Source organism: Harpia harpyja, chromosome 6, assembly GCF_026419915.1.
Source record: "Harpia harpyja isolate bHarHar1 chromosome 6, bHarHar1 primary haplotype, whole genome shotgun sequence".
In the NCBI taxonomy this organism is placed as follows: domain Eukaryota; kingdom Metazoa; phylum Chordata; class Aves; order Accipitriformes; family Accipitridae; genus Harpia; species Harpia harpyja.
In genome coordinates, this window is record NC_068945.1 from 20,407,996 (window position 1) to 20,435,110 (window position 27,115).

The window sequence follows — 27,115 nt, forward strand, 5'->3', positions numbered from 1 at the left end:
CAAGCACAGCAGAACAGGTCAATCAAGTCTCTGCATTAAATCAAATCTCTATGCTTCTTCCCCATTGCCTTCATTTCTTGTTTATTCTGTTTCAGGTGAAAGGAATAGAGGACTAACAGAACTGAAAGTCCTGCTGGAGTGGATTTGTTTCAAACAAGCATCTCACCAGCAAAAGCAGATTAAAAAAAAGAAGCCAAATCTCTTAAGGGGGGAAAGAGAATGGCCCTAGTTCACCAGCCAGTACGCTTGGTACAAGTGCTGCTCTTGGGGCAGTTCACAGCACCCTTGCATCGAGAATACGCTGCAATGAACGTCACCATCCTGCAGATACAGAGAGATCACAGATCAAATGCCATAATTACACATATGAGAGTGGCCCCCCTCCTATTCACGTGCCAGCAGACTGAGCGCCTGAGTCTGCTAAAGTAGGCCAATATCTTCCTTATTAACAAAGAAACTCTCCACCCTCAGTTCCTGCACCGCTTTCTTCCACCTCTCATGTAAAAAGACCTATGAAGCTTTTATTCTCCATTCACTTTGTCTCTGCCCTATTTCTGAGGTCCCTTCGGCCCGAGTTTGCATACCTCTGAACCAGTGGTTGCTGTTACAGTTTTGATCCTTTCCCTGGCTGGTTTAGTTGCCTTTATTAGCTGCAGCACGTCTTCAAAGTTAGAGCTGTTTCTCTCAGTAGTCTCTCCTTTAGCATGGAATAATACATATTGCAGCTGATTGTCTCCCTAATTAGAGGGCTTCTAACATCTCTAGAGTTACACATGACTGATAGAGTTCTCATTCATTCAGTAATGTAAGCATCTATTCCTCTTTTGCTTCTCAGTTTAGAGTATTTCTGGCACCTCAAACTACTCCTTCCCTCTCTTCTCTATCCCCAAAAACCAAAATAAACAAACAAAGAAAACATGCACGTGAATGTCAAACTTTTCTAATAACCTCCCCAATTCTTCACTTTTATCTCCTATGGTCACTATATACAGCCCCAGTTCTTACTTTTACTGCATCACAAAGATGCAGGATCTGTGCAAACTACTCTGAAAAATCCAGTGTTCTCTTTGAGTCCCTCCTTGTTGCTTTTTAAACAAGTGAAGAAATGTGAAAGAGAAAAATAATACATTATCTTACTAAACCAATTACTGGCTGCTACTCTCTTATATACCACACATGGGGGGAAAAATGCCATGAAAATAAGGACTTGGAAAATAAAAAAGAATCATTAAGGTTTTTATTTTACAAGATTCTGGAAATATTTTTTTTATATGAAGGAATAAATAATAAGAAAAAACACAACAGCAAAACACAGGCAAGAGTCCGTCACATTTTACTTTCAGCAAAGAACCCTAACATCCTCCAGCAATAAAAGCCACAATTTTCTAGCCAAAGAAAAAAAAACCAAAATCCTCCTCCACCTCGAGCATGTTAAGCCATTTGTTACACTGCCACAAGGAAGCTCAGGGATGCTAGTGAATGGTAAAATACGCAGAGGAACCATAATGATGAGAAAGACCTTGCGAAGAAGTGTCAAGTACCCTCAGAGAGGAGGAATTGAGTCTTTCCAGACATCCCAACTTGACCTGGATGCTGAAGGCTTCCTAGCAAGTGAGATTTAGGGTACAGAGAGACTTTTATAAATCCTGGTTGCTGAGCACACAGCACAGTTTTTGACAGCGGCATACTCAAGACGGGCAGGAACAGTATTGTCCAGTTTGGGATCTAGACAGATTTAGCAAGCTGAGAAATATAATGGTGGGGGGAGGTTTCAAAGTGAGTTCCACAGGGAGTTTAGCACCAAACTTCTGCATTTTCATCTAATACAGAAAGCACATGAGACAAAGGACGAAAAATTTTATATGCTATAAAATTAGCAGGCTTTCCTGCTAGTACACATTAGGACCAAGTCATCATAAAACAAGAAATGGATAGCCTTGGGGATGGAGGGATAACAAGTTCTGAAACTCAATAGTACCAGAAGCAAGATCACACACTTGGGAACTAACAGAAAATTCTGCTTTGAACCACCGGCTTGTAAGGTCGCACAAGTGAAAAAGGGGACTTTGAACACAGACCCTGATTACCACCACGATGAGACCATTCAAAGAGGGGATGTGAATTCAGAATATATCATACACACAGAACATGAGGTCCTGGTGACCTCCTTCTGATTCCTTCCCCCTGTAATCAACCTGCAGAGAAGAAACATCTGCAAATGACAAAATTCAGCAGGTTTTCTTTTGGTTTTGTTTTTTTAATATAGGGATTGGCAAGTTTCCAAATGTAATGTCTTTAAAACACCTAAACTTTGGATGCTTGGAAACAGCTTGATACACTTTGCTCTACTTCACATGCTGTCTTCTGGGACACAGACTTTCTCTCAGTGACTATTTGTATGATGCCAAGAAAACATCCCTCATCTTTGTTGGCTGAGTCTTCCTGGCACCCCTGTGAAAGAAATGAAAAAAATAACCTAATGAAATTTCAAAGTGGCCGGGATACTTATCTATACTCAATTCCCCCTTCCCATTTCTCGGAGAAGAAGGGTTGTTTACATAATCAGAAGATTACATTTGTTGATCAAAGGATGAGGGGAATCCTCTTTACCTCGCATGCCCCATCCGCATGCAGATTTCAGAGCACGGCCTCACTGAAGCACACTGTATGGCAACACAAATGAACTACCCCTATATTAAGTCACCAGATGTAATCCTGACAACAACTCCAAGCTCTTGGGTTCCTCCTCCTCTGATCTCTCTCTTTCTCCTGCCTCCCTCTCCCTTTGCTTTGATGACTTTGACAGCCAAGTTCTTGGAGAGTCACTCCAGGTTACAACGTGTCACCTTTAATGGAATTCAAAGCTTTAATTCAGAAAGTGGCCACTCTTGACCTCTGGCCCCACTGCCACCCACTCTGCCACCCCCCTCCTTTCTCCATCGCCATGGAAATGAATAGCCAAGCGAAAAAATGGGAGCAGGCAAAGTCTAAAGCTTTTCACAGAGCCCCCAAAAGAAAGATGAATGAAACTCATTCATCACTGAGCAAGGGACCCAGAGAGCAACGCTGACTGAAAAGCAAGCCAGGGGGAGAGCAAGCAAGGGAGAGAGACAGACCAAGATAGAAAAGGTTACCTCATGCAGGAAGTTATGTGATTTGAAAAAGAAAAGCACAGGAGGTGTGAGGGAACATAGTTCACTTGCAAAAACTGCAGATTCCTCCAAGAAAGATGCTGTTATTTGGGGAGGAGGGGCTATTTCCTCAGCCCCTTCCCCAGATAGAATTTCTTGTCCGATTACCAGGAAAGGATGGAAATTTGAGGGGAGAAGGGAGAAATGACTGAAAAGAAATTGCAGTGAAAGCCTAAAGGATGGGCAGCTCGTTGCAAGGAAAAAAATATAATTAGAAACAAAGCTGTGTTTGTAGTTTTTAAGTTCCCTTCATCAAATCTCCTACTTTAGCAGTATTTTGCCCCCAATGCATACACCTGCCTTTCTTTCCCATCACCTCTGCATCACATAGCTTGATTTGTCTTGATATGCAATATCAATCAAATATCAAGGCAATTTTTAGCACTAGGGAGCAAATGCACTTAAGAGGCAATAGCTCATTCACTCAGACATAGCACCAGTTTTCCGGTGTGTTCCTCCAATTTCCCCATTTCTCACAACCTCACTACAGCTGCATTGGCAAAGAGCTCCTTCTTTCAGACCACCTGAAACAGATGCACAGTAAAAGGAAAAAGAGTTAAATGACACCATGTATGCCAACATCAGATGAAGGAAATTGTGCTACTGCATGCTGTCCTACAGAGCTGACGGAGCTTGCTGATGCCAGTGACAGAAAGAAAGGGAGAGGGAGAGAAAGGAAAGTCTGAGATGCAGCAGCTCCAAAGAGCTTATTTGCCTGCACCACTTGAAAAAAAAGAGATAAGCAGGACAGAAGGAAGGCAAGAAGCAGTGGAAAGTGATTCTCTAAACCCAGAATCTTTTGCGAAGGTATTAGGTAAGAGTGTCATAGATTACACTAGCATACTTATATCATTAATGACTTCCCAGAATAACCAGTCAAAATTCATCTCAAGCATACCAAAAATTAGGCAGAAGCCAGCAGGGCGCTTTTGGATGGTTATGGGAGAAAAGCTGTAAAGGGCAGGTCTCAGTAAGAGGTAAATTCTTACCGAAGACTGCCTTCTTGCCTTATCCTGACAGAGAAATGATAATGCAGTTCTCCTTTTCACTGAAGGCCAGTCCAAAGCTTACCTGTTAAGTACAACTCAGAATAATGCCTACCTAGAGATTAAGTGATAACTCCAGGAGATAGTTGTCCCTTGCACAACGATTACCATTCTGAACCATGAGATTCTTTTTCCTCCTTCTGAAAGCTAATCAGGCATGATTCTCTTTCATTCCCCCAATCCCTTTGCCACAATTTAATTCCTTTTTTAGTGTTCTAGTGAAAAGGTATCACAAGAGAGGCAAGAATCATTAAACTTTATTCATTGTTAATTCAGTGAACAAGATGTGAAGCCAAGCTTCCTGGGAGTGGCATTAGCACCTCTGCTGGCCAGTGAGCTCAGACCCAGAGCTCATACTTAAGCTTCATTTTTTTGATAATCTGTATTACCCTCCATGGTGGCTCATACTCCAGCTCTAGCCTGAGCTACCCTACAGATTCCCCAGGGAGGGGAGTTCAGGTGCACAAGGAGAAACGCTCACTTCGATATATACAGTATATATACTATGTAAGGCCTTTGAGTCACAGTAAGAGGGACACAGTATATTCACAAAGCCTTTTGAAAAAAGAAAAATAGAAGCGACAACTTGTATACAAGTGAACTGAAACTAAAGCTGGCACTCTCCATTGCTCCCAAGTCTCTCTCCCACAGCTATCAGAACATGTCTATCCAAAATGGAAGCAGGCACAGATAACGCTCCTTTTCACCTGCTGAATGCCCACTACTGAGGTGGGGGTTTTAGCTTGTTGCTTGTTTCCCATTATTGGGGAATCATTCCCTCCAAATACCCAAAGGCTCGCTAAGACCACAGGTATCACCTGTTAAAGCTAATGAAGCATATTTCACTACAGAAGGATGCCAGCACTGAAGGCACAATACAGACTCGCTACTACCTCTCTACAACTCGTCTTTCATGAGAAGCAGCTCTGCAGATGTAGAAATGCCAGAAGTAATGCTACAGGCTCATAGACCGAGGACAGAAGGAAGAGCACTGCAACAGGCAGAGGGGGAGAAGAAAGCCTGAAACCTTACAGTGCTGCTCCTCGCACCTTGCCTCATCCTCCCCACTCTTCTGGCCTGTAAACATCTTCCTCTCTCCCAACCCTGTGGTCCTGTAGCTTTGCCTCTTCAAAAGCTGGCTTGCAAATAGAAAAAGAGATCACTTAGGAAAAGTTTTGATAGTTATAAAAAAAAATTACTATTTATTCAAGGCATGGCAGAAGTTAATAGGATGATGCTATTCCACACAGGCAGAGCAACCACACAGCTCTGGTAAAAAACAACTTGTGTTAGTGTTAAGAGCAGGTAACAGTAATATCTTAGTAAGGAATTACCCTCTAAATGGTTCTTCTCTCTGGTGGCCTCAGCCTAAGGCTTTGAATTGTCTTGAATGAAGATGTCTCTGGTTGATCCATACTTAATTCCCACTGTAGGGAAGTTCAGGTCAGCTCTATGCTGCACATCTGTTTATGTTAGACAGATTTTGGTAGCAGCAAATTGTGCCACAAATGGCTCCACAGAGGTGGGAAGCCTCATTTGGTCTTCAAAGTAACCAACTTCCTACAGTAAATTGAAAAACTTCAGTGCTCCAAACCATGAAGGACACCTGCATGTCATTAAGTACTTAATGCTGAGCATACAGCTTTCTGGGTCACCATCTGCTCAGCAAAAGCACCAGCTCCTGGCTGCTGTTCCCCAATTCAGTGCAATCCAGGGTTTGAACTCTCAGCCTTGGCAGCTCACAGTTACCCAAAAGGTAGCATGGATGGATCTTCTGTATCAGCAATACAAATCGAAAAACAGTGTCCCAAGAGAGAACAATTCAACCAGGCAGAGGTCAGTAAAGTCTGTTTAAGGATTAGGAGCTAATCAGAATATCTCATAACGTATATGCCTCTGTTTGTTGTATCTACTGCTGCCCTTCTAATCTCATCAAGATGCCTGCTTATCTGCAGTTATCTGGCTCTGGTAATACATATTGTCTGTGTTGTTTAAGCGAAGTTCTCTCTTGTGCTAGAAAGTTTGCTATCTAGGCAACTACTCACCAAAGGAAGTTCAAAATTAACATGTCCTCACCTAAACAACAAAACTTGTTGAAAACACTTTTTGTAGCAGTAGGAGGAGCTACCTGCATAAAGCTAGAGAAGAAATATCTCATGAGATCTAGAAATCCAGAATGACTTTCCCTCTGGCTCCACAGGAGCCAGCCTGGCCCAATACTGGCACTTCTATCCAAAGTTTTCAGCCTAGAGCTTCAACCTTTTGAAGTTCAATCGCCAGATGGTTCCACTACGTCAACATCATCATTAAATTAGGCAACATTAATCACAGAGATAAAACAAGAGGTAATGGGTCCTAATGGTCACTGGGGAAGCATGACCTTTGCATAAAATAAAGCAGGAGAAAGAGAGAACAGAGGCTGCTCTAAGTTCTGAGGAACTAATGTAGGCTATAACCACTTTCCACATCACAGGCTTACAAATTCTGCTTTTTGCCCCCAGTCCTCCCCACCCAAGTTGTATTACACATGAAAACTCAATTTAAGGAAATGTACTTTGTGGAACAGTTCCATATTCTCAGAGAGAGGAACAAACAAGTTTTTCCCATTTGGTAAAATCCTATTTGGGATCTGATCTTTCAGAATCTTCTTAAATAAAGCCAGCAATTTATTATAACTATAGCTGGTGCTCAAATTGAACTAGAGTTCAAAGCTGCTAAGCTCCTTTATTCTTCTCATTGAGGGGAAAATCAGCATTTCTCTTGATTCTGGAAACAGAACTGGCTTATCCACATGACTAGAAAAGCATAAATAAAGGCACACCAATCCCATGAGCAAAGGAAGCCAATAAAGCTGATATCCTCCTCTTCTCTAATGCCTCTGTTTCCTCAGTCTTGCAAAATCCAGAACTCCTCCTTATCCCTGCCTACCTTGCACATTCCCCAACTAAAAGTGGGCCAGAAATAGCACACAATGGTGCAGATACTCTTCTTTTTTGAACTGGCAACACCTTAGCTTGATTTAGTTTATTTCACTCTAAAGACATTTGTTTACATTTAAAAATTGACACAATCTACCTATGTCACAAATGCATGCTTTTCTTCATTTAGATTCACGTGTCTAAGAGGCTTTATACAGGAAAGACCTAAAGACAGTAAGACAATGCTTGGATGGAGACCTTTTGTGCTAAACGACTAGGGTTTCAGGAATAAGGATTGTGGCCTGCCCGTCTGCTATCAAGAAAACCGTACTTGATGGGAAAGGAAAAGCACACACTTAGCTACCATTCCACTAAGGCAAGGTAAAGAGGGGGAGGAGGAAAAAAAAACAAACCAAAAAAACCAACAAACAAAAACCACACAAACCCTACACATAGAAAGGAAGGAGTAAGCAACTCTATAATTTGATGTTTGGCTCTACTCTACTAGGTTTACAGCAGCTGAGTTACAATTTGATATGATAAAGGGCAATACCAGTGTGACTTGCAACATGTTACAGCCTTTGTAGGAAGCAAATTGGCACCTCAATTACAGTATTTGTGTATTACAGTTAAAAAGAGAACTCCATTACTTGTTAAAGCAGGACACATTTGCTATCTTTTAAAACACAGACTCCTGCTTCGCTGGCCTGCCCACATTTCACCTCTGAGCAGCTGAGAAAAACTCTTCTGTCAAGACAAAATGTATGTCCTTATGCAAAAGCCCCAGGTTAGCTCCTTGTACCAATCTTCTGGAATCCACAATTCCACATTTGCCATTTACGCTTCGTAAGATGAGGGATCCACTACCTTCTATGAAAGCTTTTGTGAAATTATCATCCTGCCTCCTACCATCGACACTGTAAAATAGTACATTAATTTGTAATTGAATTTTTCTTATCATGGCTTTCTCCAGTAAGTTAGAGAGGCCTTCAGTACTTGTTATTTTTCCTCCCTAAAAGATATTTATAATGTGGTTATCTGTTCTTGAGTCTGTCAGGGAGACTAAGCTCTTTAAGCCACGGAGCAGACTTTCTCCAGCCATTAGTTTGTTGGAGACACCAAGACAGAATGTCTTATCCTGGTATCTCTGTCATTACCACCATCACCCTAGGCTGGGCCTCTCATGTATATGCCTAAGAATTGATTTTAGACATTTCTCCACTGCACTACATTCAGAGCTCATCTGCCAATGGCTACCTCCTGTGACCCCCTAAAATCTTTTTTAGTCACTGCTTTCCAGACATTTCCCACTATGTAAGTTTCATTCACACATACAGAGCTAGAAAGGACTAAAACATGCTGTGCTAAGCCACCTGCAACTTTATTTTCAGCCCTGAAAACACAACAGGGAAAATGTCACCCATCCCCAAGACACAGACAGACACGGGAAGAAACAGGTGGAAAGAGGCTCCCTGCCTTTTCCTGGCACCTTTCCCCATTTCCAAAAAGGTAGAGAGAGGTCCTCAGCAGCCTCAGGCTGTTAATAACGATGCCAATGCTCAGTTAGCAATGAGTTTTGCAATATTTACCATTTTCCTTAAAGACTAAAGTCTAATTCTTAATTTTTAATAGAAAAACATAAAAATGTATTTTCAGTCTTCAGCTTTAAAGAAAATACTTGAAAGTGTGACCAATGGGTTACATTAAAATAATAAAAACCTATGTAGAAGCCAGAACAAAGAATCCCATCGCTGTTTTGGATTTTCTTCATTTAGTGATTTTTAGGCCAATATCCTGACAGGAAAGGGGGAGGAGTGGGGCTGTCAGTACTGTATTCAATGAGTATAATTACACTGAATTAGCGCTAAGGGGGTTAGAGAGAGGGAAAAAAAATACTATTCCACAGAGTTAATATAAAGTGGGCTTTCATGTACATACAAACCCACAAGGAGCAAGCTACTGCCTGCTGAGACCTATTTGAGAGCCAAGGGATTGATCGGACTCAGCCAGCCCTTGCTTAAGAAAAAAGCTGCAGTTGTGAATTACTGTAAAGCGGTATTCACATGATTGATGGGTTTACCCCCACCACCACATTTGTTTCAAAGATCCATTTTGTCTTCTGCAGTGACGGTGTGAATTAACCCCTCTCACAATGGCTGGCTGCATTTTGCAAGACCAGTCCAAGGTCTGGGAGCTCGATGAAGCTTTTATCTTATGCAGCCATGTGACCGGGAAAATGGGAAAGAGATGCTATTTAACACCCAGGCTTCTGAGGAGCACCGTAACACCAACCTCCTCAAATAGTCTGCAAACCTTCTGCTGTCAGACCAGCCAGCTCCTCACCTGCCTGGAGAATTGCCTTTGAAGGAGCTCTGCTTCTGATCTCCCTTGCAGTCTGATGCTCCACCCACTTGTCCTTACATCCAAGGGAGCAGAAGGTATATTTATTTCATCTCTTGCCTTTTTAACCCAGTTTGCTGTCAGCAATAGTTTTTTTTTTTTTCTTCTTCTTTTTTCCCCAGCCTGAACTCTGTGTGCAGTAAAGAATCCAGAGACTCCAGGCAGATTTGTGATGGGATTTCTCCTCAATCCTCATGCACTGTAAATTGAAAGAAGTAGTTAGAATAACCAAGGGAATGGGGGAGAACAACCAGAAATGGGCCCAGACCATGACCAGCTTTTAAAAAGCTCCTGAAATCTTTTGAATTGACAGTATGACACAGAAAGCCAGATTTCCATGGAAGCCCGATCACCTGCCTGCTTAGGAACAGGCCCACAGCATCTCAGGAACAGCTTATTCAGCCAGGAAATCTGTTCATGTCAACTGCAAACTGCCCTCTGCTCTTCCCAGTTCCCAGGAAGTTATTACATACATGAATAAGATTTCTTTTTCCTTTATGAGGTAAATACATTGCTTAAAAGAGAGGAAAAAAAACCCCAAACAAACAAACAACAGAGCATTAAATACTATTAGCTACACCAAGCTGGCTGCAGGCAAGTGAAATGTAACCTTCCCATACACAACTCTGCAAATGCTTTTCATACTGTGTCTGCACCACTTCATTTCTCTTGCCCTGGACTTCCATAAAACCACGTGTCTTATCTTAGAGCATCTCCTCTGTATTCACAGTCCTGTTCTAGCCACAAGGAGAAAAAAAAAAAAAAAAAAAAAAAAAATGATGCATCGCCACCGCAGTCATCTGTGTCACTGTACTCCCCACCACCACACTGCCAGCATTTCTTAATTGCTACCTGCGGCATCCGCCGCTCCCCACAGTGCGAGAGCCCTTTATCCCAGCCCCACCTGCCGTCCCAGGCCTGGCCCTGCGAAAAGGGTGTAAGAGCACGACAGCGCAGCTGGTTTTACAATGGACGTTAGGCGGGGGAGCTTCTCGGCATGTCCTGCCTTGGTTTGTCATGGCACATCGTAGAAGTCCTCTGTCCTCAGGTTTAGAGCACCTTGTAATCAATCCTCCTCGGTCCTTTCTTGGACACCGCCTCGATAGCTATGGCAGATGTTGCAGGAATCACAAATGCCAAACCCAAGCGCTGTGAGAGGTCTCTGCCTAAAAAACGCAGCCTCCGAAGGGGCAGATGCTGAAGTAGCACCAAATGGAGTCAAACACATTCCAGCCACTACACTCGATTCTCACTTGGAGATACAAATTCTGAGGCCAAAATGTGTCACAACTGAAAGCATCCAGTAGCTCCGTTAGTCCCTGTGCATCAAAGTTATTAGCGACCCACACAATCCACAACTACAGCTCAGCTGTCCTGGAGTGACTGGGTTAACAGATGAACACTCAGCATCCTCGGGAGCATACAGAAACTGCTGTCAGACCTTCTCCTGCTATCTTACAACCACGTTTCCAAACTTTATGTGTGCGCATTTTATTAACCCCAAAGGACAGCATGTTTCATTTCTCTGTGAAAAACCTCTCTCAATTGCAGAGAAACCGTCCAATTTGTCAGGATCATTTCAACTTTTACTGTGCTTGTGACCCCTGTTGCTGTGCTTTGCAAGTCCTACACGCGTGCTTTCTGCTCCACCACCGAAACAGAGGAGGACGGCAACGGGATCAACGGCAGGCTGTGCCGGGACCTCGCAGAGCTGCCGGCAGCCTGCAAACCAAACGTATGGAAAAGCACACTGCAAGGCAACGTCACGAATCCTGCGTGAGCCGGGGAGGTGGGGGGAAGACCAGCGCAGCAGAGTACACTAGCATTATCGCTGTGCTAATATGACACTGCTGTGTTAACAGAGCCGTCAAATCCCATAGACCCACCGTACCAAGCTGAAGGCTCACCCCAGTCCCAGAAGGCCGGCAGGCTTTGTTTCTACCTGTCATATGACAAAAACATTTCCACTGAGCACTGATCAGCACTCTAAGTTATTCTCTTCCCTCCCCCCGCAAATCCCCTAACTGCGGTTCAGTCCAGTGGCAATAGCAGCTGGATGTAAAACACTATTAAGAAAAGTCAAGTTATTTCATTTCCAAAGCCTACGGGCAGTGGAGTACCATTAAAACCAGGCATGTTTTTCTTCTCGTTCCACCTAAACAATGACTTACTTTAAACAAAAGCTACTTGTTGTCAACCCGTCATTTGCCACGCTCAGAGGCGTCATAGGCAAAATCTAAAAGCACCATCGTTAGAAGCAGGAGGTTAAATGCAACCTCGGTTGGCTTCTGTTACTCCTAATGCTGCGTGTGTCACAGCAAAAGCTGTGGCGCACTTAGTGACTCACATGATGACAAGGAGCACTAAGCCCTTGTGACCATTCACAGCACCCTACATAAAAGCCACTTGAGCTCATCAAGAATAGGAATGAACTCTTTCTTAAGTCCAGCCCAATCCAGTTAACAGGCTTATATGGAAATGCTGAGAGACAAGTCTTACAAGTGGCAACACACCTAAATTGTACGCAATAGTTTGCTAAAAATTAAGGAAGAACATGTATGCACCGCCTAGCTGAGGTTTGTAACTGCCTCTTTCATGTCCGTTTATTCCTTTATGGATGCTTTTGTCTAAAGATAGGAATTTAAGAAAGGGCTTGAGTGACCTTTGTCATTAGTAACCATATATATAACCATTGTCATTATAACCATTATATAAAAAAAAAAACAACCAACCCTGTTAAATACAGAAGCCCATCTCAGTCTTCCTGATCAATTAGCCTTCCCTTCCTGCTCTTAGCATATGTTTGCGTAAGTTGATTTGTTTCTGCTAAAGAAATGCCAGCATGCTTCAAAGGAGAAAAAAAAAAAAAAAAAAAAGATGCAGAGAGGCTTTGAGATTTTTTTGTTGTGACATCAGTTGGTGATAACACACTACTGTCCCCTGTCTCCCTCACTCCATCTGTGCACAGAGATGCAACCTAGGGAAAGGGTTGCTCCTGACTTTCTGCTGAGGAGCAAGCACATAAGTGGATACCCAAACCCAGTTCTTCCCACTGCCCCCGAGCATGCGGGATAGCTCTGAAATTAAGGATGCAACAGAAGATTTCTTCCATTCAAAAAACAATGATTTGCTTTGGGATTCATTAACTCAAAGGTAATAACCTTAAAGTACCTGTAAGCTCCACTTGCCAAGTCTTGATTTTCCATAATAGAAACTGGGGGGGGGGGAAGCATCAATTTTGCCCAGAATATGAATAATTCTAGGTGTTAAATGAAAGACATTTTAGAAGTACAAGTGTTACTACGAGAAGCTAATATTAAAAACATTCTCTGTGAGATGCAGGGAGACTAAGTCAGCATCAGATTAATTGAACACAGCCAGACTTAAGGGGAAATGGGTAGTTTTCACAGGATATTCCGACTCTGACAACATACTTGTTTTCAAATAGTTGTCCATTTACCACAGCTGGAAAGCATCAGGGCATCAAATTAGATGTACATGAGTGGAATCAGCTTGCATTTCTGATATCACAAACAGCTTCCTGGAGTACAGTTTGCTCAAGTGTTAATCAAAAAGAAGGCAATAACACAAAAAGTGTTAATGTCAAATTATACAGCCAATCGAAATCACAATGAGCCTACACACATACATACATTTATTTTTACATATGTATTTAGTTACTTTGGCGGACTTTAGATCCGGCCTTTAGCTAAAATGCTTAGAGGGGATTCTTCTAAAGGAGAAAACATACAACCTTGAGCTATACTTGCACATATAGCAAGTAAGAAAGAGGAAGAAGTCAGAAGTACAAATTTGACTTTTGAGGTTCTCTTCAATGAGCATTTCCTCACAGGGAGGTACATTAGGGGAGTGTTTCCAACTACAAATTCTGAGCTACAGTCTTGAGGATGATAGAATACAAGCCTCTAATTCAGACCAGAGATGATTGATGTAAAATACTTGGTGATCAAATGATGATGACATCACCATTTTCTAGAAATGGGAAAGTGAGATAATTTTTATAAATTTTTTCTTGTCAGTGTAACCAATGCATATGATGGCAGCTGGTTTGAAGCTTGCAGAAGGAAAATCTATAATGAGTTAGTCCCAAACAATGGAAAATAATTGATTCAGGAATTAGACAGGGCTATTTTTCTAGACTAAGTTCCAAAGGGAGAATTGCCGCAGTTCAGATACATTTCCACAGTATGTAAACATAGAATTCTCTCACAATCCTTTGAAATCTTCACCGCAAAGTTACTACATGATTTTGGTGGATGCTGTAATTGGGAGGTTGTTACCAGTCCTAAGAGAACCAGGCTTCAAGGAGCACAATATTTGGGAGTCACTTCTTTCTGTTCCCTGCGAGCCTTCCTTTAATAAAGCATGCAAGGAACGAGCATAGATATTCTGAAAGGATGCCAAAGTGCAATCACTGATGATATTCCTGGCCACTCAGAAAAAAGAAAAAAAACACCCCTACTTCTCAAATGTAGTTTAAGAATTTATTCACTCACATAATATCCTTAAGAGAAAGAAAATGGAAATCCAGCCTAAGTGAAACTAATAGGAGAGAACAACTTTGGCAGGTGAGATGCAAAATGGAGATTAAGAGGTCCAGGAGCACAGTTGAGAAACAGGGAGGCAAATACATAGTGACAAGTAATAAGGCATTCCTTAAGCACAGGGGAAACTGGAACTCCAGAAGAGCTGGTGGGTCCTGCAGACTATACTGCAGACTACCCTGATGTGAAGAAGTCAATGAGGGCAGAAAAAAAAGATTGCACAGAAGTTAAATGGCTCCTCTGCTTCAGTTTTCACTTCAAAGTAGGGAAGAGAGATGCGTGCCCTAGGGTTATACAAGTAAAGAACTCGAGGCAGAACTGCCAGAGTTAGGGCAAATAAAATAAAGTAAATTTAAAAAAAAAAGAAAAAGAAACAACTGGAGCAATTTTATTGCACTAAACTGCATTTCCAGAGCTGAGAAAAATCAGTTAAAGGCAAGTGTAAACCAGCTAGCCTAAAATAGAAGCCCCACAAACTAGAAAAGTCTGAAAAAAGCACATTTTTCACAATGATAAATCACGCCTCACTAATATACGAGAAGCCTTTAAAAACTTATCCTAGCTATTTTTCACTAGATGTAAATTGTTTGGATTTTCAAAGACTTTGGAAAAAGCTATTAGGAGAGCTTGGTAATCTTGGGATAAGAGGTAAGGTCCTGTCACTCTTTAAATATTAGTCAAGGAACTGAGAATCCCAGGGTAAGAACAATAATCAGGTTTTTGTACAGAAGGGGGGGTTGTAGCACCCAAAGTTCAGCCTATGATCAGTGTTGTCAAGAGCGTTTACGAAGCACCTGAAAGAAAGAATGAAAAACAAGGCGACAAAACATGCTTCCCATATAAAAAGGTATTAGTCAACAGTATGGAGGTCCTTGTCCTTCCAACTACCCAGGCAACTGGACAACACAAATATCAGAAAATTCACCACAGACACACTGAAGTCTAATGGAACATATATATATATATATATGTGTGTGTGTGTGTTTACATACCACTATATACCAACACTTACTGAATTAACTTCTAGACATCAAAAAAGTTCTGGAGACAAAAGATGTCATATCCCTGTGCTTAACAAAGAGTCCTTTCAGACTAGACAAAACTTTAGAATTGCGCTTCTAAAATTTTAAACTGTAATATGAGAAAAAGGTTGACTATGGAAACTATAATGCAGTTATAGAATGCCAGGTTAAATTTCAGTTAAATGTGCTCACTAAAATAAGGGCATAAATTGTGAGCACACTTAGAAATAAACAAGCTGAAACATTTTGCTGATTTAGAACCAGGCGTGGGGCTGTAAAAGGCCACTGAAAACAAGAAACATGAGAGAACGTGTAATATTTATTAAGGGTGACCTACTACACTATTTAAATAGAAAAGAGATTAAAGCAAAGAGAAGTTTGGGTTATGAAAATAAGGACATTAGAGACACAGGGATTCAGAAGTAAAGATTAAGGAAACCTCAGCTATTCAGAGTTATGGAAATACATCTTCAAAACCAAAACAGCTTGGGTGTGGTTTATCTGTTCGGAGAAAAATCCATTTCAGAACTATACATGTTTAAAGCTAAGGAAAATGAATGCTACTTGCAAAGAGTTTTAAGCGGTCCACATGACCCATGCTCTTCCATCCACTTTCCTATCTTGTAAAATTGGACTGCTACTCACAGGGCATGATCCACGTCTTAGAAAAATCCACACCTATTTCACAGCCTGATACAGCTTCTGCTATAGAAGCTGTAGCAGCCTTCAATGGTTTAGCTTTGCACAGCAGCAAAACTGGGACTGGACATGAATATGAGCAAAGAAACTAGAGAAATAGGCAAGGCTGCGCAACGTGGGCAGCTCACCTGGAATCAGCTGCCATAGCTTGGAAGTTCTGCTACTCCAGAAAGTTTTTAGGCCTAGAATACTTTTTTTAAACCTGGGGGAATAGAAGACAGATATAAACGAGATTTAAAAAAATATCCTTTTCATTTCACACAAATCACACACTCCATCAGGCAGTGAAAACTACACTTATTCTAGGCTAAGGGTCTACTGAACAAAGGCTAAAACATCTTTCACAACAGAAGCTATGATTATATAGGAAGAAAAAAAAAAAAATCCCAAACATCATGTCCTGTGGAGCAACTGAAAAGAAAATGCACAAGTCTTTGAGAAAAAATTGAACCAAACTTCCATATTTATTCAATTCTATAATTATAGTAGTAATAATAGTAAATAACAATTATAAATTATTACAATTTTTACAATTATTTTGTAAAGAAATAATTTTGACATAATTTACAATTATTAAATTTATTAAAATTTACAAATGTTTACAATTGTTACAATTATATGTACAATTAAAATTGTACATATAAATTATATTCTAATTTTCAAAAGTATACTTTGAAAAAAATTAAACCGATCAGGAGAGGATAAATTTGAGAAAATGCTCCTTATTCCCCATTGCTGTACCACTCTTTCTGTGAGTTATCATGATCATAAAAATGCCATAATGAACAGCATCAGCTGGACATCATAGGGCATCACGAAGAGCTTCCTGTAGCCAACACATCTATCTCATATGTAGGCTCAAGTTCTTGTTTCCATTCCCTCAACACCCATTAAGTACTGCAAGTGTTCAGATACACACTAGAATTTCACTGACCTGGAATAGAAATCTTGGATTCAGTAACTCAAGGCTTACCGAACCAGAAATTTTTATGTGAAATATTTCAACCTCAATTTTTCTTGACTTAGATAACTTACACTTCACAGACTTCTCCTGCTTTGGGGTTTTGTTTGTTTCAGAACTTCCTATTTAAATAAGACAAGAAATTCCCACCTACAATTACTTGAGAAATCTCAGTTGGTAAAATCCCAACTAGAATTAGAGCCTTATTGCACATGCTGAAAGTGTTAATACAGAAAGAGGTGAACTTGTCATTTATGGTACGTGTTGCACAATTGGAAAGTCTAAAGTTAGATAACACATTTTTGCTACACATCCCTACAATTAGGAAAGTTTGGAGAAACAGAGACTCACTTTTGATCTATGTGTGTAAAGCATGATGTTGGGGCACAGTGTCTACACATCTCGTATTTTTTCCTCTATAAAAACGCAGTCTCCATATCCACTCAACCTACAGTTGTGGTTAGCACAAGAAAGAGGGGTTCTTTTTTACAGGACTACTTCCTTGTAGATATAGTCATAAATAATCCAAACTAAACTATAGTACATAGCAATTAAATGAACAAAGTACATGCTGTAATATACCACCTTTGCTTTTTAGTCCTTTCATTGTACAGCAGTATTCAATCCCCAGCCATTTTCAAGAGCTCTTACCCTTTGTGAAAATTAGCAGAGAGATGCTGTATTTAGGCACAGGGGAGCACCCAAAGAAAGGCCAGGACCACACAGCACATCATGCTACCGAATAAGAAGATGTGTTTGTAAATATTATCTGAGTTGCAAAATACTAAAAGGGATCTATTAATGTTTTTTGAAAGCAGCCTCAAAATAACTTTTCTAGATCAAAGTTATGCTTATGAGCAAGGAATTCACCCACTTTTCCTCCCATTCCCATCCCTTTTTGAACTTCAGATCTTTTCATCATGAAAACATGACCAATTTTGCAGGTAGTTAGGGACAAGGTGAGAAAATGCTCCCCACTCTCCTACGTTTCTGATTCCAGACAGCTTTACAAAGCCATTTCAGATGTTAAGCCCAGAAGTTTTCTCCCTTCAGAGGTAAAACTGAGGGCTGATCCCAGCGGGAAGACGGCAGCCTCCACCTCTCATCAGGATAAAGTCAGAACTTTCACAGCACCAGGCGGTAGTACAGGGACAGGTTTTGGCAAGGGGGTTATGCCCAGCCCACACCATGCCTTGGAAAGGTACAGTTATTAAGATGGACAGACAGAAGTTTACATCAGAAAGTGGAGGAGAAACCCAGCTCTCCAATAGTTTGAATTTTACCAAAAAATACAGGAGCAGCTCATGCTTAAACAGATGTCCAGAAAAATATCAAGTGAAGCTGCCAAAGGCCCCACAGTAAATCTATTACTATAAAACTTAGAAGAGATTTCATCCCCACCCACTCATAAAGGGCATGCACCTGAATGCCTATTGTATCATCAGAGATTTTTATTTCAGCTGTGTTTAATTTTATAAATTAAGGCACTGATCAAGCAAAGATTTCATATATACTTTCACATTTACATTGTCTAAATCCCACTGTTCTCGGTGAGGTAACTCATAGCCCATAAAGCTGTTCCAATGCACGAGATGTGCAAAACTATAGCTCAAATTACAAGCAATTAAGAGAAGAGACTGACAACTCTTAAAACACACCTATAATCCCAACGGCCACTCAATGAGTCCAAAACACAAACTAAACTCCATGTCCCATTTAAAGACAGGTTCTTGAGCTAACAAACACAAAGGGAGTTGTGCTTGCCTTTTCTTCTTTACCACCCCATAAACACGGTTCCCACACTATCTTGCAAGCACAGGGAAATTCCTGGAAATTAGATTCAGTGTTGATACCCCTATTTAGGCAGTCCATAATCCCTGCAGCTCTTTATAAATCCTCTGCTGGTGGATAATCTATTTATGATTAGTAATTGAAGGAAAACAAGAGCAGCCTTTAGGCTCCTCTGAACTCTGTATGTCTTTGGTCAAACTGGCCAGAGGATCACCGTACAGTAACTGGCTCCTCCATGGCTTTCTGTTGTTTGGGTTTGTTTTTTTTCCCCACTGCATAAGTATGCCTAGAAAAGGAGGAGGCCTGCAGCACGGAGCAAGTATGCTAATGCCATATCTTAGTGCCATGCCAACGGCAATCACACACACACACCCGCTCACACACTTCTGCCAAATAATCACTTAAGCAAACATCAACTACAGAGATTAGCAAAAGCATCTGACAACGTGCAAATCAGACAAGAAACATGGACTGAAGGGACAGCTTAGGAAAGTGAGGATTTAATAAGCAAAATGACATGAAGTTCCTGAATCAAAGCTTGCAGTATTTTTGGAAGATTGCTAAAAACCCTATCTGTTGGCTTTAGATTTTTTTTCCACCCCTTGGTCCCTACTGCATATCGGTTGCACCCAGGCAGGCTTCTAATAAAAGCAAGTGACTCTTGTGCAAACAAAAACATCTTTGTGACCTCTGGGAAGGCAGCAATCCAAACAACCAACCAGGCAGTCAGGTGGCATGAGCTATGGGGAAGCAATCATTGCATCTCAGGGGCCTTTTGGCAGCACCAGAAGGAAAGCTAAGCCACTGCCATAGAAGATTGGGTTTCCAGGAGAAACCACCCTAGGTAGAACAAGAAGTTCAAACTACTTCTATTTAATATGGTGGAGGTGGGGAGGCTACTTTTGAACACGTAATTTTTGTTGTTCAAGCTAAAGGAACAAAGTGTTTTCCTACCAGATTTAAGGCAGAGTATCAGAACAATCTCTTGATTTATTTTTAATTTACTAAAAGGTGCTTCACTCCAAAGGCAATTTCAATGAAAGTAATGAGATTCTGCTGCAATAAGTGCAAGGAGAGTCACAACCATTTACCAGCATTATAACTCACTTGTGTCTTATTTTGAAGAATTTGTCACCAAAACAAAGGGGTGGGCACCCTTTCTAAATCTTAGGCTGAATTCTATAGTCCTTATTCTGATGAAGCTCTTGCTGAAGCATCAACTTTGCCTGAATAATGGTTGGAGGATGCGTGCCTGGTATACTATTAATCTCTGCTTGACAGGAAGAATATGACTCTTAGTGAGCTGAAAAAGATCTCAATATGGAAATGGAAGAAGTTCAGTTGTCCAAAAGCAAAGTGTGACCCTGTAGTGCCGTAACACTACAGAGACAACACCACATTAGAGGCGTCATCTTTCTACCAAGGCTATTTCCAAGTCCCTTCCTGTATCACTTTCAAAGACAGTAGACCTTTCTTAAGAGATCCATCCATTACTGTCTAACAAAGTGCCTAGCAGAGCATTACAGAAATGTTAAAATGGGCATTTTGAGCCAATGTCACTCTTCCCACTGTTGATTGCATGCTGTAAACCTGCAAAAAAAAGACAAAACACCTGTAAAATAGTTATTTTTAAATACAAAGTTTTTGATGAGAACTACCTACACACAGTACTAAGCCCATTTTCGATGCTCCTGTCATGGAGGCAAAGATGGTCCAGACTGTGAGCCTTCTGTTGCTGGCTACAGATGGGTGCATACATTTGCATTGCACTACTAAGGCTCTTTTGCACTTTGAGATACGTGATGTGTGAGAAGTATGTCTAAAAAAAATAAATAAATACATAAATAAATCTGTTGTACTAGTGATCCAGTCGAAACAAGGAAGCCTTAAATGCAATAGTCAGATCATCTTTAGTTGGTTATGAAACTAATGCCATTGTTTGCATGGCTCTAAGAAACAAAACCCAAGAACAAAACAGGTTTTGTGCCTGATATCCAATGGAACTGAATTTGAGAAGCCAGTTCAGTCATTTTCGTTGTTTGGAATCAGACAGGGACACTCTGACTTCCACAGATGATATATAGATATTTACTGCCTGTGTCAATACACAGGGAATTCCTCCTTTCTTATATACCCATAGAGCACAATTATCCGGGTTTTACCTTTCTAATCCTTAGGGACAGCCTAAGGCAACAGGCAGATGCAGGTAGCAAAGTCAGATGGTGAAGACAACAGCAGAGTGGTCTATCTTCCTTAACGAGCTCAGAAGATCAAGACCAACTTTGCACCCAAGCCTGAGAAACAGGCTACCTCCACCTTGTTGGTGGCATCCCTAGTGCTGTACCTGTCTTCACTGCCAGCTGGACCAGCTCCACGAAGACAACAGAGCATCAGGCCAGGCGCATCAAGAGAGTATTGCTGAAGGAAAAAAGAGCCCGTCCAGCCTCCTCTTCCCTCCCAGTTGTTCTGTCTGGTTTTACTCCTGGGAGGAGAACTTGTACTGATCGAGAGTCGCTCCAAAAATATTGTCTGAAGATGGCAAAAATTCTATTTCATTTACGGTGTTAGCTAGCTGTGGACCACTGTCAAAACACGCATTTGGACTGAGGAATTTCTCCTCTTTCTCTTCCCTCCCCACAGGCACTTGCGATGGTATCATCTACAACTAAATAGGGGATGTTTACAGGGTCCAAGCTACACTGGAACTCTGCAGAAACTAATGAGGAAGGAAGAGTTTTATAACACGCTCGTGAAACATTTAATGAGCTCTGAAATAGTGCTGGCAGGCCTCAGAGGAGAAAGGTCCAGTTTAAAATTGAACTTTGCAGTTTACTAAATGGCAGTGGCCTGGAGCCGCAAGCACTATTAATTTTCAGACAGTGTCTTTATCAGAAAATCCCCAACTCCTATAATGCTCTTCCACTCTAAAAGTCTTTACTCCTCTGTTGCAGCTGCCATGCAATTAACAGCACTTGCTAAGCAACATGCTCCTAGGGCCCAGATTAACATATTAATACATTTTTCTTAACGTAACAAAACTGGATTTTGTCTCAGACATAGTCGGCTCTACTCCTCACCTCCAGAGGTTATCCACATTGAAACCAGAATCTGCTATTCTGGGAAAGTAAGGAAGGGCAGAGGCTTTTTGGAGTGGAGGGACAGAAGGGGTGGAAATCACCTGGCTGCATCAGTAATATATCTAGCTCTTTACTATATTCACATTCCCCCTTCTCATCTCCCATGAAACTGCCTACAGCTGTGTTCTCTCAATCTTCTGTCTGAAAGACATTAAAAACGAGTCTGCAAGATGACTACAGTTTTTAAAAAGTCACTCCCACATATGTAAGCAAGGAAGGAAATGAGAAAAAGTTTAAAAAAAAAAAAAAATCACGGTGGCACTGCAGGAGGTAGAGCCAGATATTTTAAATGGTTCAGTGATTCTGTTCCTTGGAATAAAATAAGGTGAGACATATTGGCCAGGAGAGTGTCTAGTTTGGTAAAGTCCCACTGACCCTTTCTACCATTATAAGGTAAGCCATTGCTGAAAACTTAACAAACTGAACTACTTTAATACCACTACGTCAACCACCACCTGTAACAGGGCCTTTTAAGTCTTAAAGGTCCTTACTCTTCACTAGTGAAAAGACTGTGGGAGCCAAAAGAGGGTCTGAAAAGTATTAATGAACTTGGCATCACAAAATCAGTTCTGGCAACTCAGAGCAAAAAAAATTTTAAGCAGCAAATTCCATGCTGACTGCCAACTCTTATTTCATGGGCTGGATCAAGATCACATTAAACACAGTGGGATTAAAGAGTTTCTCCAGCTGATGACCACCTCCGTTTGATTCAAGATCAGTGGTTTGCAAAGCATATTTAAATAGAATAAATAAATCTACGGGTCTTTATTTAGTGTATATTACTGTTGGCAGCACAAATAACAGGTATCAGTCCCTTGGAAGTTAATGACACAAAGAAGATACACCTTTTCTCATCTTGTTAGCTGCTGCTGTGTCAATCCACAGAGACACAGCCATACCATTTCGTACGCAACTGCAACACTCTGAGTTATTGTAGTAAAATACAGACATCCACATTACAGAAGACACGGCTCCATCCTTTAATTTCATTTTTCCACAGTGTTTCTGCCGAAGAAAGTTGATGTGAGCCAACTGACTCAAATTTCCCCCAACTCTCCTCAAATGCACACTGAACACTTGACAATGCCCACTTTTCTATTTTCCTCTCTGCGGCTCCATCGGAGAGGACCCTCTATGCATTCAGAGCAGCACAATGGAGAATGATTTCCAAAGCATTAACTTGGAGCCATTGAGACTTGGATGTTTTCAAAATGACTCTATTGTGCTCAAAGGATTCTAGACTACCCCAGCTACTCTAGAAGAGAGTCTTTTTCCCCTTTCTCAAAACATCCATCCCTCGAGCCATCCCTGGAGTGCATTGTTGGGGCCAATTCCTTAGTGCAGCGAGCTCCATCAGTCAAAGCTCAACAGATACAAATAATATCAGGATATGGATATAAATTAGTGCGACAGACCCTAAATAGTTTTGACAGGTTTAGTAAGTATATATAGCAACACAGAATGCTATTCCTGCTGTCAGACATCAATATGTAGACAGAAGATTGGGGGCACCATGGAAACTCAGCGACATAAGAGTGGTATTGATTGGATAGAAAATGAGGCTGCAATTTAAGCTTAAGGCTGCCAGAGATGCCAAGAATGGAGAATGACCTCCAGCAGTGAATTTTCAGCATAAGCTCCCTGTGAACAAGCCAGTCCAAGAAGGATAAATCAGGCACAAGCTCACCAGGGATATGACTCAACCAAATGCAGGCTACCCTAAGCAGATGAGAATCACTCTGTGTGTGTGCGTGCGTTACAGTGACCTAGTTCGTTCAAAGACAGCATTTTGAATGGTTTATTATAGAGGCTTGAAACAAAGAGATTTCCTCAATTAAAGTCCTGAAATGAATCCTCTAAATGAAAATGCTTTTGATACACTGATCAGCAAGAGGTTGTAAATATCGAAGCAAAGCGTACATTGTTAAAGACCAGTTCCCACAGAAAACACCACAGTTGGAAGTGTAGGTAATGAGGGGGCCTGAACAGAGCGGGAGGTTTCGCGAGCAATGCCAGCTCCGTCCCTAATGCCCTAGTGTTACACTAAAACACTTGTTACACTATACCACTTGATAAATCCTACCTTCCCCACTGCAAAAACACACTAAAATAAAATAGAGTATGACTTAAATGAGTGTATTTTCAGAGCTCCTGTAAAGGATTATTTTTAATTATCTGAGGACTCAAGAACAACCATTCCCAGAATGATTGAGAAGAAACGTTGGACATGTCGGGGAAGCACCTTGCTAGAGCCATGACTGCTAGAAGTCAGCTAAGTAGTAATATTCACATCAGCGACAGAAAGATGAATCTACACAAAACATCCATCAGTACAGCTGTGTCAGGAATAAGATGAGCCTCCAAAGTGTCCTTCGTGTCAGTACGGGTGTAGAGGAATACAGGCATACGGCACTGGGATAGCAGCACTACGTTTTGTAATACTATAGTAAGACCAACCTTCTGATGGCAAGGATGTATCAGCCACAGACTGCATCTCAAATAACTGGTGATAGACAACTGGATAATTGCAAAAAGTCTGTTTTTCTTAGGCCACTTCTACACTATAAACAAAGACTTACCATTTGTAAAAGCAAGATTTGCTGCTGGCTTCTCTTTTTTCCACCCAAGAGCTTGCTCTGAAGCACGCTAAAGTCAGTAAGTTTCTGTCCTTCAATTTCATCCAAAGCTTAGTAAGTAATAAGTCACCAAAGAGTTTAGCTTAGCCTGGAGACAGGCGTATATTAAACCCCTGCTTTCCTTCTCTTCAGGAAGAGTCACTAAGTTATGCAGCCAGGTTTTCTGTTGCTGCTTTTTTTTTTTGTTCATCCTCTCCAATGAAGTACCCTCTCCATTCACTTCCAAATTTTCATTACTACAGAAAATTAACAAATTTGTCACAAATATGCACATTCCTTTTTCCCTTCAGACCATTTCTCTCGATCAAAAGTTCAAACTTTTTTTTCTTTAATTCTCATTTCTTTGCAGGGAGGAAACAGAAATACACAGAAAATATCCCATAAACTTTGCTTTGTAAATCAGCTCAAACACACTGTCCAGAAAATGTAAAAGACAAGTATTTCTTTATAACAACTTTTCCCATATCCTTCCCTTCTCTCCCTTTCTCTCCATCCCTTCCCTCCTTCTCCCTAATAAAAGCAGTTACACACTCATTCTATTTCTTGTCCAAAAAGTTGAGCTTTGCTAAAAGCCCCAAAAAAAAAAAAAAAAAAATCAAGGCCCAAATGGAAAACAAGGAAAGGGCATAGAGTTCACGAGCTAATGAGCCACAGGTAAAGCAATCTTCTGCTGTAATGCAAGTCATTTAGAGCAAGCTGGATGTAGTTAAAACACCTACCACTACCCAGAGCTGCAGGGTTATCTCACAGAGAAAGATTTAACGCATGTCGCAAACACTTCCACAATGCTCCCAAGGACCAACTAGTCACTAGGGTTTACATCCTAGAATCCAGCTTCAGAGTGTATCACTAAGCTAATGCACAGTAGACATTCACCGCTAAGGCAAACTACTTGCAGCGTGGACGACAGAGGTGTGCGACAGCCAACTGGAACATGTAAAAGGAGCAGGTGAGCACCTGAAAAAGGAAGACTACCTTTCCCCTACAAAAAGCTCTACTTTTAAAAAGGAAAGGATGAAGGAGGGTAAGGAGTTAGAAGCATCAGTGTCAGAGACCGTAACACATTTGCAGAATAACGTGTCTGCTCAAGAGGAGGAAACTGTGTTTTTACCGTTAACTCAGATTTTCTCCCAACCTATCCCTCCACCGAGGAAACAGAAGATACAAACTAACGACGGCAGTTTTAAACAGATCTATCGGCACTTGCTGGATTCAGTTGTTCCACCAGAAGTAAACTAGGGATAAGAAGGCAAAGTCCCAAGAAAAACATCCAAGCGCTCGGTCTGAGCGAACAATTTAACCTCATTATCCCGAGTCTCAGCCGGGACGTTCCTGGCACAGGGCAACTGGGACCTGCAGGGGGTTTGCCGCTCCGGGGTCACTCCGCTGCCCTTTTGTCCTCTCGAGACGGACCGGCCTGGGGTCTCCTGCCTCCCTTCCCCGCTGGGTCACGTCCCCCACCGCCACCTCTCTCCTTCTCGCCCTGCCTTTTTAACGCTCCCACTTGCCGATTACCCACCGCCGCCCCGCCGAGCGGGACCGCCCGGCCGGCGCGGCTGCGCTCCCCACCACGGCGAAGCGCGACGGGGCCCCCGCCGTCCCGGTCCCGCTCCCGAGCACCCCCAGACCTCATCCCCCCGCCCGGCCTGTCCCCCGGGCAGGTGTCTGCGGGGCCGCAGGTGGCACCCCACCACCCCGCTGGGTCCGGGCTCCCCCCCAACCCCGCGGCCCCTCTCCCCGGCACCCGCCGGGCGGCGAGAAGAGGCGAGGTGGGGCCGGGGCTGCGGAGCCCCCGCTGGGGCAAAGTCCCCCGGAGGCGGGGAGCGAGCGCGGGGGGCACCTTCCCTCGGGCGGACCCCAGAAGCCCCCGCCGCCCCCTCGGACTTACTTCGGGCGGCAACAAGCTCTTCTCCCGCAGCTGAGAGGGGCGAGCCGCGGGCGTCCCCGGTGAGGAGCAGCGGCTGCTGCTGCTGCCGCCGCCGCTACCGCCGCAGCGCGTCCCTTCGCTTCCCCACGGACGGGCTCGCCGGCCGCCGCCTCACGCCCCGCTCCTCCCGCGCCCCGTCTCTCCCCCCTCTCTCTCTCTCTCTCTCTCCCGCCGGAGATTTCTCGCCGAGATTTTTATACGGGAGGCAGGGAACCTGATCCGCGTTTTGCCTCAGCAGAGCCCGGGCTGCAGCGAGGCGGCGAGAGGAGGGAGGCAGGCGGGCGGGCGGGCGCTGGGGCAGAGCGAGCGGCCGCGCTGCCCCCTCATGTGATGCGGCGGGGGCGCGCCCGCCGGGCGGGTCACCCGCGGGGCAGCCTCGCCCCCGCCGCCGGGGGCGGGCGGGAGCGGAGGGGGCGGGACGCCACGGGCCGGGCCGGGCCGGGCCGGGCCGGGGGCGCTCCGCCGGCGGACGGGGGCTCGGCGGCGGCTCCCCGTGCGCCCGTCCGCCGAGGGAGAGCCCGGCGGGGCCCCGCCGGCCGGGAACGGGCTTTTAAGCCCCAGCAGCTTCCCCTCCTCTTCCTCACGGCACCCCCGGCTTGCTGAGGGGGGTGGGGGGCACCTCACGGTACCCCCCGGCCGGTGCGGGGTCTCGGCGGGGCTTCAGCTACCTTTCCAGACACAGACATCCACAGTTTTTGCCCGGATAGCCTTTGGCTGTCGGAATTTGGGGCAGCTTTAACTTTATAGCCTCACTGACTTCCAGCTTGCCACTGAGACCGCGGCAGTGTTGGACTGGAAATACTGCTGGGAGGGGGGGAATAA

General features: G+C 42.9%; 1 protein-coding gene across 2 annotated transcripts in view; it reads right to left on the minus strand.

Moving 5' to 3' along the window:
- Positions 1-26,441, minus strand: part of PTN (pleiotrophin) — an 80,266-nt gene extending 53,825 nt beyond the window's left edge. The window contains exon 1 of one of the 2 annotated variants that reach the window (XM_052789884.1): positions 26,255-26,441. The gene's annotated coding sequence lies outside the window, so the exon portion shown is untranslated. Of the gene's footprint in view, positions 1-9,498; positions 9,620-26,254 lie in introns of those variants that run through there. The other variant, XM_052789885.1, reaches the window with a different exon arrangement.
- Positions 26,442-27,115: the final 674 nt, after the last annotated feature.